This window comes from Calonectris borealis, chromosome 29 (genome assembly GCF_964195595.1).
Source record: "Calonectris borealis chromosome 29, bCalBor7.hap1.2, whole genome shotgun sequence".
NCBI classification, from domain to species: Eukaryota; Metazoa; Chordata; class Aves; order Procellariiformes; family Procellariidae; genus Calonectris; species Calonectris borealis.
Genome location: NC_134340.1, coordinates 1630504 through 1647666, shown reverse-complemented (window position 1 = coordinate 1647666; position 17163 = coordinate 1630504). Strand labels below are relative to the sequence as shown.

At 51.9% G+C, this 17163-nt stretch overlaps 1 long non-coding RNA gene across 1 annotated transcript; it reads left to right on the top strand.

Moving 5' to 3' along the window:
• Positions 1–2460: 2460 nt before the first annotated feature.
• Positions 2461–16812, top strand: LOC142094068 (uncharacterized). The gene is made up of 4 exons (XR_012677598.1): positions 2461–2509; positions 7823–7920; positions 8335–8737; positions 16455–16812. It is a non-coding gene; the product is annotated as an uncharacterized LOC142094068 (long non-coding RNA).
• The last annotated feature ends 351 nt before the right edge of the window (positions 16813–17163 follow it).

Genomic DNA, 17163 nt, shown 5'->3' with positions numbered 1-17163 from the left:
CTCAAGGTCAACCGCTTATTTTCGGAGAAGAAGGGAGCGAGAGGAGGCCTGTGCTGCCCAGCCCCGCTGCCCGTCTCGGCCGAGGCTTTTGCCGGCACCAGGGCAAGCCGGCAGCGAGGCTGGGGCAAAGGCAGGCTGCCTCCCTCCTCCAGTGCAAGGGATGGCCACGGAGCAGGTTGCCATGGAGAACCGGGATTATTCTGCGCGCGTGTGTACCGGGGCGGGGGGGGGGAATATCGTAATTTTTTTTTTTTTTTTTTTTTCTAAAAACATTTGCGGTGGAGCGCGATGCCATCGGCGGCCGTGCTCACCCGACCTTGGGAGCCGCAACCTCCAAACCCCCTCCTCCCCTTCTTCTGCAGCCCCAGCTTCTGCACCAGCTCCTCCATCGGGCTCTTATCTCCAATAATCCCCCCGTAAGAGGGCTTTCTGCTTGTTATGACACCCAGTGAAAGCGTGGGAGAAAGATCCTTTCTTCGCCCTTGTCCTCCACAGCCAGCCACTAGCCTGAATGGGAGGCTTTTTTGTGTCTCTGTGTGCCTGACTAATTGAGCTGAAGGACTTGCGTCTGGAAGGGCTTGAAAGGGACTTTTGTTGCCGCTGCGGAGTTTGTGGAAGGCGAATGAGCCCTGCTTTCTTAGGGGACGCGGGTCCTGGGCAAATTTGACTCTCGAGTGCTCACGCCTCCCGGTTCTTTGGGAAAATTAGAAAAAAGGATGGTGGGCTTGGGTTTGTGGGTTGTTTTTTTTTTTGGGGGGGGGGGGGGTTTGGAGGGCTATCGGCAGCCCTAGGCGCTGGAAAATTGAGTCTGGCAAAAAAAAAACCAAAAAAAATCTGGCCCTGGAAAGGTTGGTGAGCCGCTTTAAAAAAGGGCATGGTGAGATGAGTTAAAATCGGTTTAAAATAACAGTATCGAGAGCCTTTGCCTCCTGCTTTTTTTAAGGCCTGATCATCAAAACCCAGATCCCCCCTGTGATCCCAGGAGAAATTGTTTCATGGTCTAAGGGCGCTTCCGCGTCCCGTTGCGTCCCGAGAGGTGATGAGCAGCCACTGTCACGAGGCGGTTTGAGTCGCCGCTGCAAAATTCCTCTTTTCCTCTTGCCCTTGACAGGAATGGTGAAAAGTCAGGATTCTCCCTGAAAGTGCTTTAATTAGCGCTTGGTGCGGGGTCGTCCCCGGCTGACTCCTGGCACCGGTGACGGTGCCAGCGTGCAGGAGGGAAGCCTTCTGCTACCTCTAATAGCCCCAAACCCCACATCTTTCTTAAAAAACCCGCAAAGGTCCTGCTTGGTAGGAAAACCAAGAGGTTTTTCGCAGCAGTTTGGGACTTTAATGGCTTTTCTCCGCTGGGAAGGTTGATTTGGGGCTGGAGCCTTTGGGGACTTTCACCCCCGGCCGTGGCTCCTGCTGCCCCATGTCCCATCCCGAGGACTCGGTGTTTCCACAGGTCTCAGGATATTTTCTTTCCCGCCCTTGCTAATTTTTCATGATCTGACGCTGGATTCGTTCAAAGACCAGCAGCGTCTTCTCCCAGCCCGTGTTTTCCCCTGCGGGGCTTAGGAAAAGCCCGGTGCAAAGTCCAGTGCTGAGCATCCCGTCTGGAAATCTTGCAAGGAAGGAAAAATGGGGCTTTTTTGGGGGGAAAAAACAGGGCTTTTTGGCAGAAAACGGCCCAGCACGTGGTGAAGGCTGGGCAGGGTGGCTCGTGGCTTTTGAAATGGCTGGTGGTAGAAATGGGGAAGAAAGTGGCTGTACGGGGATGCTCGGCTGCCCAGCGCGCCGGTCGCTTTGCTCCCGTTGCACGCTTCTCTTGGGACGTGCAGCCCTTGGGCCTCGTCCAGAAGACGCTTGAAATTATTGTCAAGAAATATAATTCTTTTGTCCTTTTTTTTTTTTTCTCCCCCCTCTTATTTTTCCTTCTTCCCGGCGATATTGCAGACCTCTCTGCACAAGGAATCGCTGTCAAAGCTGCCAGGCTGCCTTCCACCCCCTGTGTGGATAAACACTCCCAGCGTGGGTTATTTAGCAGTCGGTTTCTAATGCAAAGTGATTAAAACATTTTGAAAGTTGAATTTTTTGATGGGGTGATGTAGAGGCTGCAAATGTCCACGGCACCTCTTTTCCCACCTTGTATCCAAAGGTGCCTTCGGGCTGCAAAAATGCTGGAGTTTTCCAGGGTCAAAGAGGTGAATCAAGGATGGGGAAAAAAACAGAGCAAATAGGTTTGAAACTGATGTGAATAGCAAAATTTGATAGAGAGGGGACGTGAAGGAAAAGAGAGGTGAATGAATGCCCTTTTAAAAAAAAAAAAAAAAATTAAAAATTTAAAAATCACTTTCGAAAACGGTGCCTAACCCCTTTTCACGTGATTCCGCGAGGGAGGTTTTAAGAAATCAAGCAATTTCTGCAACGCTCCTTGCCGGCACCGTGCTAAAAACACAAACTTGGTTTTCTTTCCAGCAGCCTGAAGTCCGTCCTGCCGCAAATCCAGGGATGCCTTTGACGCCAGGTATTTGCTAAGTGAATCCTAACTAGTTACCGTCCCGGGTAAATGACAATTTACATGCTATTTGTGTGCTCGTAAGAAAGCATTAGAGAAGTTTGCTTTCTCAGCACTGTGATATGATAATGATGTTGCATATTAGTCATTAGCAATAAGTAGCTGTCGGCGTGAGCCTCGTCGGCTGGGCACGGGAGTCGCAGGCGAGCGCACGCTGGGGCACCCACCAGCATCCCTCCGGCCCTTTTTTCCACATAGGGCTTGGCTTACTCTGCCTCCATTCATTTATTTATTTTAAAAATAAAATTTCCAATAATTATTCCAAAAAAATCACCCAATTCCAGTTTTGGAATTACGTGTGAACTTGGAAATTGGGGCTCGGAGTCAAAAGCAGACGAAGGGAGCACAGCGAGGCTCGCAGACGTCAACCTGCCTGCACGCTGGAGGCCAGAAGACAAAGAAACCCAAATTACTGGGGGTTTGGGCATTTTTAAAATTATTATTCTATTTATTTATTTATTCCCCCCTCATCTTTTTTTAGTAGGGAAGGGGCTGACTCTCTTTTTTCTCCTTTTTTTTTTTTGGATGCTTGACCTTTGCCAAAGTGCTGAAGATTTTACACTCTGCAGAGGCCTTACCAGGCTGGGACCTGCTGACATCAGATTAATGAAATAAAAGGGTTTATTTTTTTATAACCGGCCAATAGTTCTGAGTTCAGAGCGCACCAGACTGCCCGTAAAACAATAATTTTTGTGGTGTCTCTAACCAAACCCCTAAAATTTGGGAAATTCTTGCCCTAGCACAGATTATTGCTCCTGCCCCCAACAGCTTCCAGATTAAATAATAAGAGTTTTTGAGCAGATGGCAAAAAAAGATCAAATGTGGGTATTGGAAGGAGCTATAGAAAATAACAGAAAAATCAGGTGGGTTTAGTGCAGATGAGGTATAATTCTTAGGCAAACCACAGCAATAATATAAAAATGCATTATTATTGCTAATCAATAACAGCATCACTATAAAATATTTAGAATTATGCAATGCATGTATTTCTCTGCTTTACAGCTCATTGTAATACTCATAATTCCTGCAATCCCTACGTTTGGTGAGTGCGAGGTTACGCACCCGGGATTTCTGTGTTTCGTTTCCTGGCACCGGGGCCTTTGCATTTTCGGGGCTGGGACGGGGAATTGGGATTTTTCCAGAGGTTTTGGAGGAGCGGCGGTCCCACGAGTCACACTTGCTGCTGATGCCGTGCACGTTTCTGACGTGCTCGGAGCATCCCGGGGCGCCGGGGCGGGTCACGGGGATGCGGATCGGGTCCCGGTGCCACCGCTGCCATCCCTCTGCTCCTCCCTCCCTCCCCGGAGGACAACGGGCTCATCCAGCACTGGGGGAAACTATGTAATTTTATTTTTTTTTTCCTCAATGCGAAAGCCAAAAAAAAAAAAAGCACCACGGGATTTCGGTGCATTTCAAGATTTTTTTTTTCCAGCAGAAGAAGAGACAGTGGCTCTGTGCCCATCCCGGCGAGCGGGTGAGATGTAAATAGCCGAACCCTCATGGCTGCCATAACCCTTTGCCGATGCATCGTGGGGAGGGTTTCACGTTCTGCCGAAAGCGGCCTGCTTTTCCCTTCCTTTTCTTTTTTAAATTTTTTTAATTAACACTTTTCTCTTTTTTCCCTTTTTCTTTTTTTGTTTTCCTTTTTCTTTTTTCTTTTTTTTTGTTTTCCTTTTTCTTTTTTCTTTTTTTGTTTTCCTTTTTCTTTTTTCTTTTTTTTTGTTTTCCTTTTTCTTTTTTCTTTTTTTTTGTTTCCTTTTTTCTTTTTTTTTGTTTTTATATTTTTCGTTTTCCTTTTTCTTCTTTTTTTTTTTCTTTCCAATTCTGCATTTAAACCTGCTTTGTCTCATCTCCTGCCGGCGCGTTTAACGAAGGGGCAGCCGCTCCCACGCCAATGGGGTGGGTTTTTTTGTTGTCGTTGGGTTTTTTTCTGGTGCTTTGTTCCACCCGACGCCCTCCCTGGGGACCGAGGGGTGCGGGTCGGGGTGCCCGGGGATGGACGGGGAAACACAAAGCCCCGAGGAAGACACGGGGCTCTTGTTATCCTGGTTGTGCGCGAAAGAGTTAACCCATTAGAAATTCCGAGCCCTTCTTCCGATAGTTAAACCTGATTTGCATGCATTTGCATAATGAATGTCATTTGCATTCTTGGAGGTTGGCTACTTCTGTGGGAAAAGTCAAAGCGGGATTGCGGGGAGGGTGAAGGGGGGTCGGCGAAGAAAGAAGGGAAGATTTTTCCCCGCACCCCACGCGCATCCCTGCCCCTCGCCATCCTCGCCCAAATGCTCTTTTTTTCCCCCTTCCTTTCCCCCCATTTTTTCCCCCCCTCGATGCCTTCCTGCCTCTCCCTTCCGCAGGACGCACAAAAGCCAACGGCGGATAGGCCGTGTCGAGGCGAAGCGCATCCTTTCCCTCTCCCCCCCTTCCCCTCCTTTAATTTCTCCCTCTAATTCCATCTTGGCTCCCGTTCCCGGCGCCCTCGCGCGCGGGGGGCCGCGGCCCCTCTCCCTCCCCTCCCCGCGGGTGCATGCGTGCTGAAACGGTAGCAGAAAGGGGAGAAAAAAAAAAAAAAAGGGAAAAAAAAAAAAAAAAAAAGGTGGGAGCCACCATTTTAGGCAGCCGACGTGTAAAATGGCCGATTCTCTTTCCCCCTGGTCCTCGCCATGGCGGTCGGCTGCATCCCCGCAGCATCCCGGAGATGGGGACGGGGATGGAACCTGCCGGCATCGCCCCGGGTACCGCGTCCTCGCCGCGGGGCGTTCGGCTCCGTGGGGTGCTCGTCCCGGCCTCGGCCGCGGGGATTTTCCTTTTCCCGCCGGCGATGGTCTTGGCATGGGGCGTCGCGGCCACGAAACCCCCCCCCGGCCGCGCGCAGAGCACCAACCCACACCCAAAAATCAACCTCCTTTTGTTTCATCTTCAGTTTTTGCAGCGGGGATGGCACCAAAGGCGAGCGTACAGTCTTTTTTTTTAACCAGATTTTTTTTTTTTAATTATCGTTTAAGATGACCTCCACGCCACATGGGGATATTGTGGGTTTTGAGGCTCGGCTGCAGAATTTTTTCCTAGTCGCACATTTAATTCTTTGTGTATTGTGATAGTATTAGGGAAAGAGCAGTTTAGTTTTTTTTTCCCCGCCATTTTTGGACTACGAAAAATTCAACAGACTCGTTTTTTCTGTTGTTGAGACCATTTTGTGGCTGTTTAGGAGGGGGAAAAAAAAAATCAATGTCAAACACGAGTGAATTCCTCCCCTCCTTGCGCGTGATGGGCAGAGGCGTGAGGGGCTTCGCCTGGTCCAGATGATTTGTGGGTGCGAAGTTATTGCACTAAGGTTAATACGAGAGAGGGGAAAAATCGCTTTATACGACGTAACCTGGTGTGAACCGATACACGACAGCGCCTGAGATATTTTGGGGTGTTTTATCCGAAGATCCCGTTGCGAGAGGCTTGTGGTTTAGGTGAAAATCTTGGTGTTACACGGGGCCGGGTTTGTTGTTCTTTTTAATTTCTCCCCATCCCTCTGTTGCCATGAGACCTAGAAATTTAAAAGCCTAAATACGCCGGGTGAGTTTAACCCTGGTGCGATGGGAATTTTGAAAGCAGATTAAAAATAACCAGAAATTTATCCTTAGAAGAAAAATAAATCACTTTTTTTTTTTTTTTTTTCCTGGTGGGCTGATGCCAGAGCCCCAAACGATGGGGTCGTCCCTGCGGGGAAGCACTGCCCGGCTCAATCCTGGTGGGATCTGTAAGGTGGGAAGAGACCGGCGAAGTGGTGACCGTCACCGTCGTATCCCTTCTGCTGGCCTCGGCCGCTGCCCCAGGGGATGGTGATGCTTCCAACCCGAAGCGGCGCGGGGTCCCCGCGAGCTTGCAGGGTCTCGCCGGCAGATCCAGCCCCAGGGGCGAAGGGTCTGCAGCCCCGCGCCCCTCCGCCTGCCAAACTTGCTTATTCAGGAATGGGAAATACTTTCCTAAAGCTTGCAAAAATGCACTAAGGCTCTTAGCTATTTGGCTAAGCTGCATCTACTTAGTTGATTTCTCACTGCTTTTATTTATAACCTTTGGTCCGCGCTGGGGGATTTTTTTTTTTTTTTTCCCTTCCTTTTTTCTCATTCTTACCCGGGGACGGGGCACATTGGAAGTGGGGCTGGAAGGAGAGGACGGGTCTGGGCATCCCTGCTCTGCTCCCATCAGCGCCACTCGCTCGCTCTCCATCACTTAATTTCCACCAGATCGGATTGTCTCTCTAATTTCTGTAGCGTTATCAATGATTTATGGGACTAATGGGCAGGAGAAAAGGCTCTTTCTCTGGCCCAAGCTCCTTCCTCTATTAAACAAGCCAAGTAAATTCTGCACGGGGCGTTTAAATCGATGTGTAACCTGGGAATAGCCGTGGATGAAAGCAGAGTTTATACGGATGAAAAATATATAAAGTGAATATTAATATAATAGTAAAATAAAAAATAATTCTGTAAGGATGCTCCAAAGCAATACGGAGCAGCGGCTGGCAGCACGAGGGTCACGGCCGCTCGGTTTGGTTATTTTTAGGCAGGGATGCTGCCAGTGCTGGAGCTCTCCCGCTTGCTTCCGACTGCATCAGCAAGGGGAAAACCCGGCAGAGCGCTGGGGTTAAGGTCACGGGGATGCATCGCGTCGGGCTCTTCACTCTGCGTTTGATCCGAGCGTCTTCTCTCGACGCGGCTCCCACCGGTGATGGGTTCCTCCCGGCTCGGCCGCTGCAAAGCGCTGGGGGCAGCCCGGCTTTCTCGGTGTCTGGATAAATCCCCCCTTAGTCGCAGGGTGCTGCTGGGTTTGGGTTTGGCTTTCAATGCCTTGGCAGAGCAGCCCTGGGCAGGGAGGAGAACACAGCTGCGTAGAAGGCAAACGAGAAAAAAAAAAGTGTTTTTTTTTTTTTTGACTTAGATTTATAGTTTTCAGTCCTGCCTTGTAATTCTTGAATGCTTGGGCTTGGCAGGATTGCCACTGCGACCAGGGCTGGCACCATGCTCGGCGGGGACAAGGGACGGTGCAACGAGAGCTTTCCCCTATTTCAAATCCTGCCGGGGCGTCTCCGGTTTTGGAAACCGGCAGAGTTGTAAGGATGCTGAGAGTTTTCCAACTGACTTTTCTCTTCCTCCTTCCCCTTTTCTGCTAGAAACGTGGCTGTAATCTCCCTGTTCTGGTGTAATCCAGCCAGGGGAGGACGGGGCTGACATTTAACGTGTTCCCATCCTCTTTTCTTTCTCTCCCTGCTAGGGAGGAGCACGGGTTCACCCTACGTGATGCTCTGCTCATTTCCCGGCTGGCAAATCGTGGGTCTCTGGCCCCGGTGAAAGTTCGCAGGGAATTTCCCAGTAAGTGGATTTTTTTTTCTTTTTTTTTTTTAAAGGCTTTCCCTAAGCTCTTACACTGGACAGCCTCTAGCACCGGCACTGCCGGGATGGGCTGAGAGTCCCTATGGAAGTGCTCGGGTGCGAGACCACAGTGACCCACATGGTGGGGAAAAAAAAGCAGCCAAAAGCTCCACGGTTGCCAGCACCTTCCTCGCCGTTCACTTGGCCCAAAGTCTCGAACAACCGTGGATTTTGTTCTGTATTTAACTTCTGTTGTCGCTGGTTTGTTAACTCGTAATCCTCAAACCCTGTGAGAGGTGTCTTTCCCACCCACAGAAACTAAGGGCTCTTTTGGGGTTCTTTGGGGGTTTTTTTTGTTTTTTAAATGGAAAGAGGGTAATAAAGGTGTTTCTGTTGCTTTTGTTTTTAACTCAGATCGGCTCGCTATAACACAAACCCAGGAGTGGGGGCTATATGGAAAAAAACCCCACCCTCCAAGAGCCATGAGACCCCGCCGTGTGGGAGCTGCCAGCAGGACCTGTCTTGCAGGACCCTCAGCAGAAGCCCCTCACCACGGCTGATGCCGCGTGCACCCTCCTCCTCCTCCTCCTCCTCCTCTTCCTCCTCCTGCCAGCAGACCCTGGCCTGGAGCACGACGTAGATCGCCATTTGCACCAGCATCCATCCAGGCTGCTCAGGGCTGCCGGCCAGCACAGGGCTTCGGTGCGGGGACACCAGCACCGGCGTGGGGGCACCAGCACCGGCTCGGGGATGGATGGGGCGGAGAGGACAGCGGGACGTCCCCATCCCGCCGCTGCAGCACACCGGAGCCTCGCTGGTGAGACCGGGGTGGGATGTGGGTACCACTCCGGCGGGTCGCGTCGGGGCGTGGGGATGCTGCATCCGTTGAGAGATGGGGATCGCAGGTAGAGCCCGCGCCGGTGGGCAGCAGGCCTGAGGCGGAGGTGATGGGCAGGGGGAGAGGGGCTGGGAAGGGACAGCGCGTTTATTAACGAGGCGCAGCTGAAGCGGGTCCTTTGCCAGTGGTCAAGTCTGAATCACAAACTCCGCATTGTTTCCGAGTGGGTTCAGCACATTTCCCTTCTCCCCCTCCCTTCCCCTTTCCTCTCCTCTCGCCCTCGCACAAAGATGTCATTGTGCCGGGGACTTGGTGATGGCAGCGTTGTTATTTGGTCCAAAAAAAAAAAAAAAACCCCAAGAAAAGAAAGAAGTGGGGAGGGGGGGACCCAACAAGGTGAAGAGGTTTAAATCAGCTTAGCCCAAATGCCAATTAAAAACCAAAGAGGATTAGGCTTGTGATCAGCAGAATAGACAGTCATTGTACCCGGACGAGGGGGTTCCCCCCCCAGGCCCGACGCAATCGTGCCGCAGGTCTCGCTGCCCATCGTCACCGCTCTCCTCTCGCGGCGGGACGGAGCGGTGCAGGGGTTGCCCTTGACCCCCGGGAGACGGGCTGCCCGCGCCCGCCGGAGCGCTCGCCCGTGGCACGGGGCAGCAAAACCCCCAGGGGTTTCCGGTGCAAAGACCTTTTTCTTGCATTTTTTAAGTGTGTGCAAGGACTCTTGCCTTGGCTTGAGTTCAGCCGAGCAAGGAGAGGTCTTGATCTCTCTGCCAAGGGGAAGGTCTTCCCTTGAAATAGGCTCTTGGTCTGAGCGCGTCCCTCAGCTCTGAGCTGGTGGAGGGCCCCTGGGGTGAGGTCCTGTCCCTGTGTCCAGGCAGACATCGTCCCCATCTCGCTACACCTCCATCTGCAGCCCTGCTCCAGCACGCCCAGGAGCTCGTCCTGGCTGAGAGCTCTCACCGGCCGCGGGACCAGGCTGTGGGGGCCATGGGTCAGACCTCAGCTCCCGAAGCAGCCAGCACATCGCCTTCGGTCCCGGCGGAGAAATGCCAGGAGCATCGCACGGGCTGTCCTCCTGCCGGTGGAGATCCAGAGAAGACTTTGTACTTCTCTGCACCGTGGCCTGGAGATGACATCTTGGTGCTTTCTGTCCGGTTTAGTCCTCCTATGCCGTCCACTAGCCCGCTGCTTGCATGGTTTGAGGTCTTGTGGCATCCTCAACTGTGGGAGAGGAACCTGGGATGGATGAGGTGGGTCTGGGCACGTCTGCCCACGCTCAGACTCCGGTAGCTCACCCAGCTCTAAGCATCTCTCCCAGTACACCAGTAAACTGGTAAAACCCCAGGAACAGAAAGATGCTCTGTACCGACGTGGCTGCTGCTAACAGGGATCGGAGTCTGCGGCCGTGGCGGTTTCATTCCTGACTCTACCAGCAGAGCGGTGAAGGCAAACGCCCCTGCAGCCGAAACGGCTACACGGGTGTAGAAAGCGTGTAGCCAGACCAGGGGTGTCCTTATACCACACTGGCAACTTAAAAAGGGTCTTTGCTTGGGTGGAAAGTGTAATTATACGCTAACTTCAAAGGTTTTTTGGAAAGGAAAGGTGCCAAGCGTAGGTGGGAGCCAAGCCAAGCGGGGAGACATTTATGGGACATCAGCACCAAATTCTGGTGGAGCTTCAGCACCTCCGTGTCTGGGTCCAGGTGGGTGCAAAGGGACCCCCTGCACATCTGTGCCGCCTCTTCTCGGGGTCTCTGCGGGGTGAATCCTCTCTGCTAAGGGGGACCATGGCCTGGCTGAGGTGGCCCTGGTGCTCGGTGGATGCCGCTGTCCTGCTTTGCACGGGAACCCAGGGACGGCTGCGATGGAGCCTGGTCCAGCCCCAGCCATCGCCGGGCAAAAGCTCGTGGGAGAAGCGGAGCCGAGACGTCGGCTCTAGATGCAAAACGCTCCCGGCCTTGAGCCACAGAGAGGAAAAAGAAGCAAAAGGGCCCTTTCTCTGAAGAGCAGAAGAAGGAGAAAGCACCCCACCTCTGGACCAGGAGCCGTTTCTCCCCGATCCTGGGCACGGTTAGCGTCGGCTGAGGGACCACAGTCCCGGTGTGATGGACCACTCCGGTGCCCAGGCGGTGGATGCTCAGGCAGCATTTTGGGGCAGAAAGCAGAGATGCTGAGGAGCGAAGGAGATGCTTTTTAGGCAACAGGGAAAAGGTGAAGGAGATGTCACGGGCTGGGAGGTGCAATGCCACCGCCTCTCCCTTGTGCCACCACCGTCCCCACGCCCAGGGATGCCCACCGGCACCCGGCAAGAACGCAGGCTGTGGGAGCGGGCAAGAAGGCAGGATCCATCCCCTTTTGTTGCTGCCGTGTAATTTATGATATGAGAGAGGGCCATTGTCTGGACCCATCCTGTATTTTTCCGAGGGCTTTGCCTCTCTTCCCAGACCCCCGCTGTGCTCCTGCTACTGTACCGTTGCTATGGGACGTGCTCCCCGCGCCGCGGCTATGCGGGGCAGTGCCGGGGAGGGCTGCCCGCCGCGGCCGGACCCATCTGGAGCCCCGAGCCCCGCTGCCGGCAGCCCAGCCGCTCGGCGGCCCCGCTGACGTGCCGAGGGCCTGGGAATGGGGCTTTCGGCCCCTCCAAGTTCACGGCCACCGGAGGCATTCAGCTGCTGGAGGGGAGGGAGGGGGGGGGGCAGCGGGATCTGGGGCGTTTGGCTCCATTCTCCCTTCCCTTTCAGCGCCGGCAGTGTCCTCGGCGCATACAGATCCCCCGTCCCTTTCTCCTCCTGACAAGTGCGCACATAAATAAATTACCCCACCGGGCGAGTGTGGAACAATCTGTCCCCTAAATTCTATTCATCGCCAGACAGGACCCATTATTCCCCCGATTAAAGCCGCTGGAGTAGCTTGCAAGGGTTACAGTTACTCTGTCAAACTGTAAATAAGACACTAAAAATAAAGGGCGCTGGCGAGAGAAGGGGGAAAGGGAAGCCAGACTAATGCCTGCTGCTAGGGAAACCGAATGAATCCCTAATGATGCCTGTGTACAAACTGCAAATAATGAAGGAAAAGTGACAAACAGACCTCGGCCGGGCTGCAGCGAGGTCCTCGCTTGGCAGCGGCGGCGGGGACCTGCTCGCCCCTTCCTCCGGGCAGAGCCAACGGGGAACGGGACCCCCTTCCCCAGCCCCTCCGAGCAGAGCGTTTAAGCCCTTGTGCTTAACTTACAGAAAGGTTTAGGTCTTGTGGCTGCGTTTATTTTTCAGGCACTGAAATCGTCTCTGCTTGAGCCCGCATCCCTTTTTGAGGTTGCACGGGGAAAACGTCCATTGCCTGTGGCCTCAGGGCAGCGTGAGCACCCAAAACTCTGCTGTTAGGAGCACTGCACGGAGCTCCGACCTAGGACAGGGCTAGAACCAGGGAGGGGTTTAAGTCTGTCTGTCTGCCCAGAGCCCGTCCCCCGGGCAGCAGGGATGCAGCCCGGGCTCCTTCCCACCCGCAGCGGGTCATCGCTCTCGTGGCTGGGATGGAGACCTGGAGCCCAGACCCGGGTCTGCTCCTCGCTGCTGCCTGTGGCCGTAATAGATTGCAAGGAAGAAAATCTCCAGCCCTAGAAAGCCTCCGGATAAAATCCAATTCCTTTCTTGCTGCTCTCTTACCAGCCAGCAAAGATGGGGATGTTCACAGAATCATACAGGTTGGAAAAGACCTCTAAGATCATCGTGTCCACCTCGCAGCAGGTCCTTCTTTTCCTCCTTTGATACCTTAGAGCTGAAGAGGCGAGGCAAAAAATTATCAGCGAAAGGCTCATCTTGGGTTTTTCTCAGTTCCAGAGGGACTGAGATGCGAGAGTTTTATTTCAGGTCCAGCTCGAACTATTCCCATCACCTGCAAGGGGCTAAATGCTGGAATGCTCACTGCGTTGCTCAGGGAAATATTATTTTGATTCACGTTCCGCAAGCGTGTAAAAGATGCAGCGAAGAGAGCTCCGAGCGGCGCCTCTCCAGGTGGACGCTCGCTCTCAAAAGGAGAACCCCCAAGCAGAGAAAGTCTCGGTGGGGCCACGCAGTATTGGGGACACAGAGCAGATGTGTCACTGGGCTGGAAACTGGGGTCTCCTCCTCCAGGTCTGCACATCCATCCTCCCGCACAGCCCAGCAGCGCTGGGGCGTCTCTGGGACCTTATTTGCAAAAAGCGCCAAGGAAAGGCACGAGCCGAGAGCAGGGGGAGCGGTGAGATGCCAAGCCCTGCGGTGTGGATGCTGCTGAGCGTGGCACTCGCCCGTTCTCCCACCGACAGCAAAATCGCAAGGGTCCTTGCGCGGGTAGAGGAGTTTTGAGAGACGTGCTCCGGCTTGGTGTTTTCACAAAGCTCAGACATCTTAAAAGGGATTTTTCAAGCTTGCTGAACTTGTGTGGAGCCCAGTTGCATTTTCCAGTCAGGTCAAACCTGGACTTAACAGATTTCTTCCCTTTCCATCTTAGGGGAAAAAAAGAACACCCTTTTCACCCCCAATTCCTGGCTGTGAAGCCTCATGACTCCACAGCAGCATTCCTGGGACGTTCCCAATGTGGGGTGGTATGTGCAGAATTTCAACCAGCGGCACATAGCTCCACATCTCCCGTCTGCATTCCCAGCTGGACTCAGTTATTTGGGAGAAACTCCAGGACTGAGCAGCAAGATTTATTATTGCCATCAGTAAGAGTGTTGTCTGTGTAGCACCCGTAGACCCAGGTAGGTGTGCGTAGGTGGTGATGAAGGAAGAGGTGTGCTCTTGTCTCTCCCCTCCAAAATTTACCGGCTTAGTTGGAAAAAGAGAGCAATTTGAAAAAAGTTTCATAACCAGCCGGGGTTGAGAGTCAAACCCAAACCTGGGATGCCCTGGTGCTCCCCAGCCATGGAAATGGGCAGCTCTTCATGAAACCTGCTCCTTGGAGGTTGCCTTTAGAAGAGCGATGGGCTTAGGATGAGATCCTGGGGGAGGGTTTTGCTCCCGTGGGCTTCGCTCCCTCGGCAAGGATGGCTTTGCCTGAGGACTCGGGTCCTGGGAGCAGCTTCAGTGCCAGGGATGCGCTCAGGAATATTCAGCTCCCCTCGAGAATGGCAAGACGCAATACAAATGAACTCACTTGCCTTTTCCTGCCTGAATCTCTCGGGTCACATTTTTCAAGGTTTCTCTCAACCTGTAAAAATATGATTATTGCTTTTTGTTTTTTTAATGAAAGCTATGGTTCCCTTCCATCTTAATCACCTGACTCCAGAAACTCGAGCTTTAGCGTGGTGTTTTATGAGACGGGCAGTTGTTGGCCCTTGAGCAAAGCACATTCTGACCAGCCGCCTAGAGAGGCGAGGAAAATCAGACCGTCCTCAATATTAAATATCTTTATACCAGCTCTGAGAAGAAGAGTGCCTACCTGCCACTCTTTCTTTTCCTCAAAACACCTGAATGTATTTTTTTTCCTATCCATGGATGTAGCCTAGATGTGTCCGTAAACCAAAAGCTGGCAGCGCGCTCTTCTCTTACTTGGGCATTCAAAGATTGCTCAGCAAGGTCCGAAGGGCTCGTGGAGCCGTGTTTCAGTAACGCCACTGCCAGTCCCTTTCCCTTTCCAAGGATTAGGATGAGGCAAATACCTTCACTTTGGTTTAATTCTAAATACCTGCTTTTGAAGGTGTTTGCTGGCACGGCGTGCACACAATGCACACACATTTGCAATAATAGCCAGGTAGCTTGCATGGCTAAATCACTCTGGATTATTTTTTTTTCATTATAACCTCCTTTTAAAGCACGTTTAAATGCTTCCCCGCAGGCTCATGCGAGGGCTGTTAAGGGCTTCATTTGAATAAATAAGTGCATAGGTACAGGAGGAACATCACCATAACCCCCTGGAAACCCCAGCGCCAGCGATGGCATCAGAGGACTGGCGAGTAGGAGAAGGGGCTCGATGTTATATATTCCATAAAGTAGAGTAATTAAGTATTACTAGTTTTGATGACTTCAAACAGAGTGACTCCAGGAAATAAGCCCCTTCTTTATAATTAGTGGGATTTCCTCTGCATCAAACGGAGAGATTGATTCTTTAATCTGCTCACATGCTTTTGATTTGGTCTTTCAGCTGCTTGTACCAACTGCTTCCACTCCCTGCTCTTGCCGATAAAACCTTGCAAAGGAGATTTTAGGAAGGCATGACCTGAGTTGAGGTCTAGGATTTTCTTTGTGTGTGGCTGTTTTGTGTATTCTTAATTTGCCAGAGATGATGATCATGATGATAGCAATAATAAAAAATAACACAGACACAGATTTTTAACATCCGTGTGTGTTGAGGTCAAATAATTGGAGTTTGGGGGTGGTTTTTGTTATTGTTTTCTCTTCCCAGCGTGCTTGTTAGCTCTTTAAGACCTGCAAACATCATTTTGGCTACTTGTCGGCAATAGCCCTGAGCTGTCCCAAGTGGGGCTCACTGCAAAACGTTGCTCTTGTAAGAGAGCACAGACCTAACGCTGGGGTCTGGCCGGGCTTTCGGCTTGTAGAGGGCTCAGTTAAAACAAGGACTTGATTTCTTAAGGACTTGGGATGTGCAGAGGCAAGAGGCCCTTTTTCTAGAGTATTTCAAGTGCTTAGGACTAAACCCAGGAACTCACTTGCCCCCTTGCAAATGCAAGAAGCCGATCGTGAGCAACCAGCTCCTTCCTGGGCATCTCCACGGGGCCGGGGGCACCGTATCGGTCGTAGGGGAAATGCCCTCTAGGGTCTGTGCTGGGTCCAGGCACGGACTAGACCTACGCCGTGCTACCCCCATCTTCAAAATAGCTCAGATCTTGAATCATCCCAGCAAACAGCCCCCGGGCTGGATTTCTTTCTGGCATGTGAGGTTCTTCTGGGACCGGTGAGGAGGGAAAAAAAGAGGGAAATTTGGGACTATGTTGTTTTCCATCTACCTTTTGGTCCTGTTGGAAGCGTGCAGCATGGGCAAGGCAGAGGCTCGTGGACCTCGTCTGCATCCCTTTGGGTGAAAATCAGAGGATGATGGCTCTGCAGGGGGTCGTTTTGGTAGCTGTGGAGCAGGGACTGGCATCCCAACCACAACCCCTCTTTTTTGGGGTTGGCAACGCTCTCGGTGCACGTCTCGCACGCAGATAGGGTGGAGAGGGCAAGCACGGGGCTGTCCCCACCGCGGTTTGGTGGTCACAAGCCTGCAGGGAGGAGGTGTGGGCTCAGCTGGAGCCAGGATCGGGCCCGGGGGCACGGGGGGATAACTGCAGAGCAGCCGGTTTTAGTATGCCCCTCGCAAGCCTCCCCTCGTCTGGAGCAGTGTCGAACACAGATCGTATAATTAGGGAGCCGGTGAATACGTAACTGTACAATTATGCAAATAGTGATCAAAATCACTGTTTTCAGCAGAAATGCCTGAAGATCAAGACAGAAGCTTCATGCAACCTTAATTTAATCTGGTCCTGCAGGAGTGGGGAGGTCTGATGGATGACCCAACCTCGTGCCTGCCCGTGTTTAGCAAGGCTGGGGTGGGAGGTGGGGGAGAGGAGCGCCGGAGCATGCTAACTGAGGGCTCCGCACGGCCGGCGAGAGGGAGAAATGGCACTGGGATCGCGTTAGTATGTTGGCAAACCAGGAAAAAAACAAATAGCAGAAATGGAAGTGCTGATGTTTACAGTGATTTTCTCTTGATTTCAGGTGAAGAACACAAGGCTGGAAGAAAAAACAGAAGAAAAGAAGTCTCCAAACCCAGGAAATCTGTGTTAATTGCTTATGAATGTCTCTGTCTAAAAAATTATCGAATTGATGTTGTCGTGCTTTTTTTTGACAGCCTGTCTGTTACATTTTTTTAAAATATTCATGCACCGAAATCTAATTACTAGGCAAATTTAATGATAATGAAATGAAGGCACCTTAGCAGAAAGCACAGGGCCTTGTTAACGTTTTCTCAGCCTCTGTCTTGTTCATATTTTTTAAATTTTTTTTTTTTTACAACTGCCTTTCTTGCATATTAAAAAAAAAAAAAGGATTGCTGAAAATAAAACTTGGATTGCTGAAAATGTTTGTGGTGACTCTGTTTATAATGATGGGGAATTTGCAAGGTGATTAAAGGTGTTTTGCAAAAATCAAATGAGCCTAACCTAATCAGATAAGGCAGATGAAATATTATTATTGGAGAGGTAACATTAAGAGCATGCCTGGAGGCTTTAACGAAGATGAAGACCCCAGTGTGCCGGCTGAGGTGTGTGTGCAGAGGCAACAACACCTTTGCCATCCTCTGGACCTCTCCAGCCCCTCTTTCCAGGGCACAGGTCTTGTCCGAGCCCTCCCTAAGCCAGGTCTGGCTGGCTGGAGCATGCACGTGATGGCTGGAGTGTGGTAGCGATTAATGGAGAATGCATGTGAT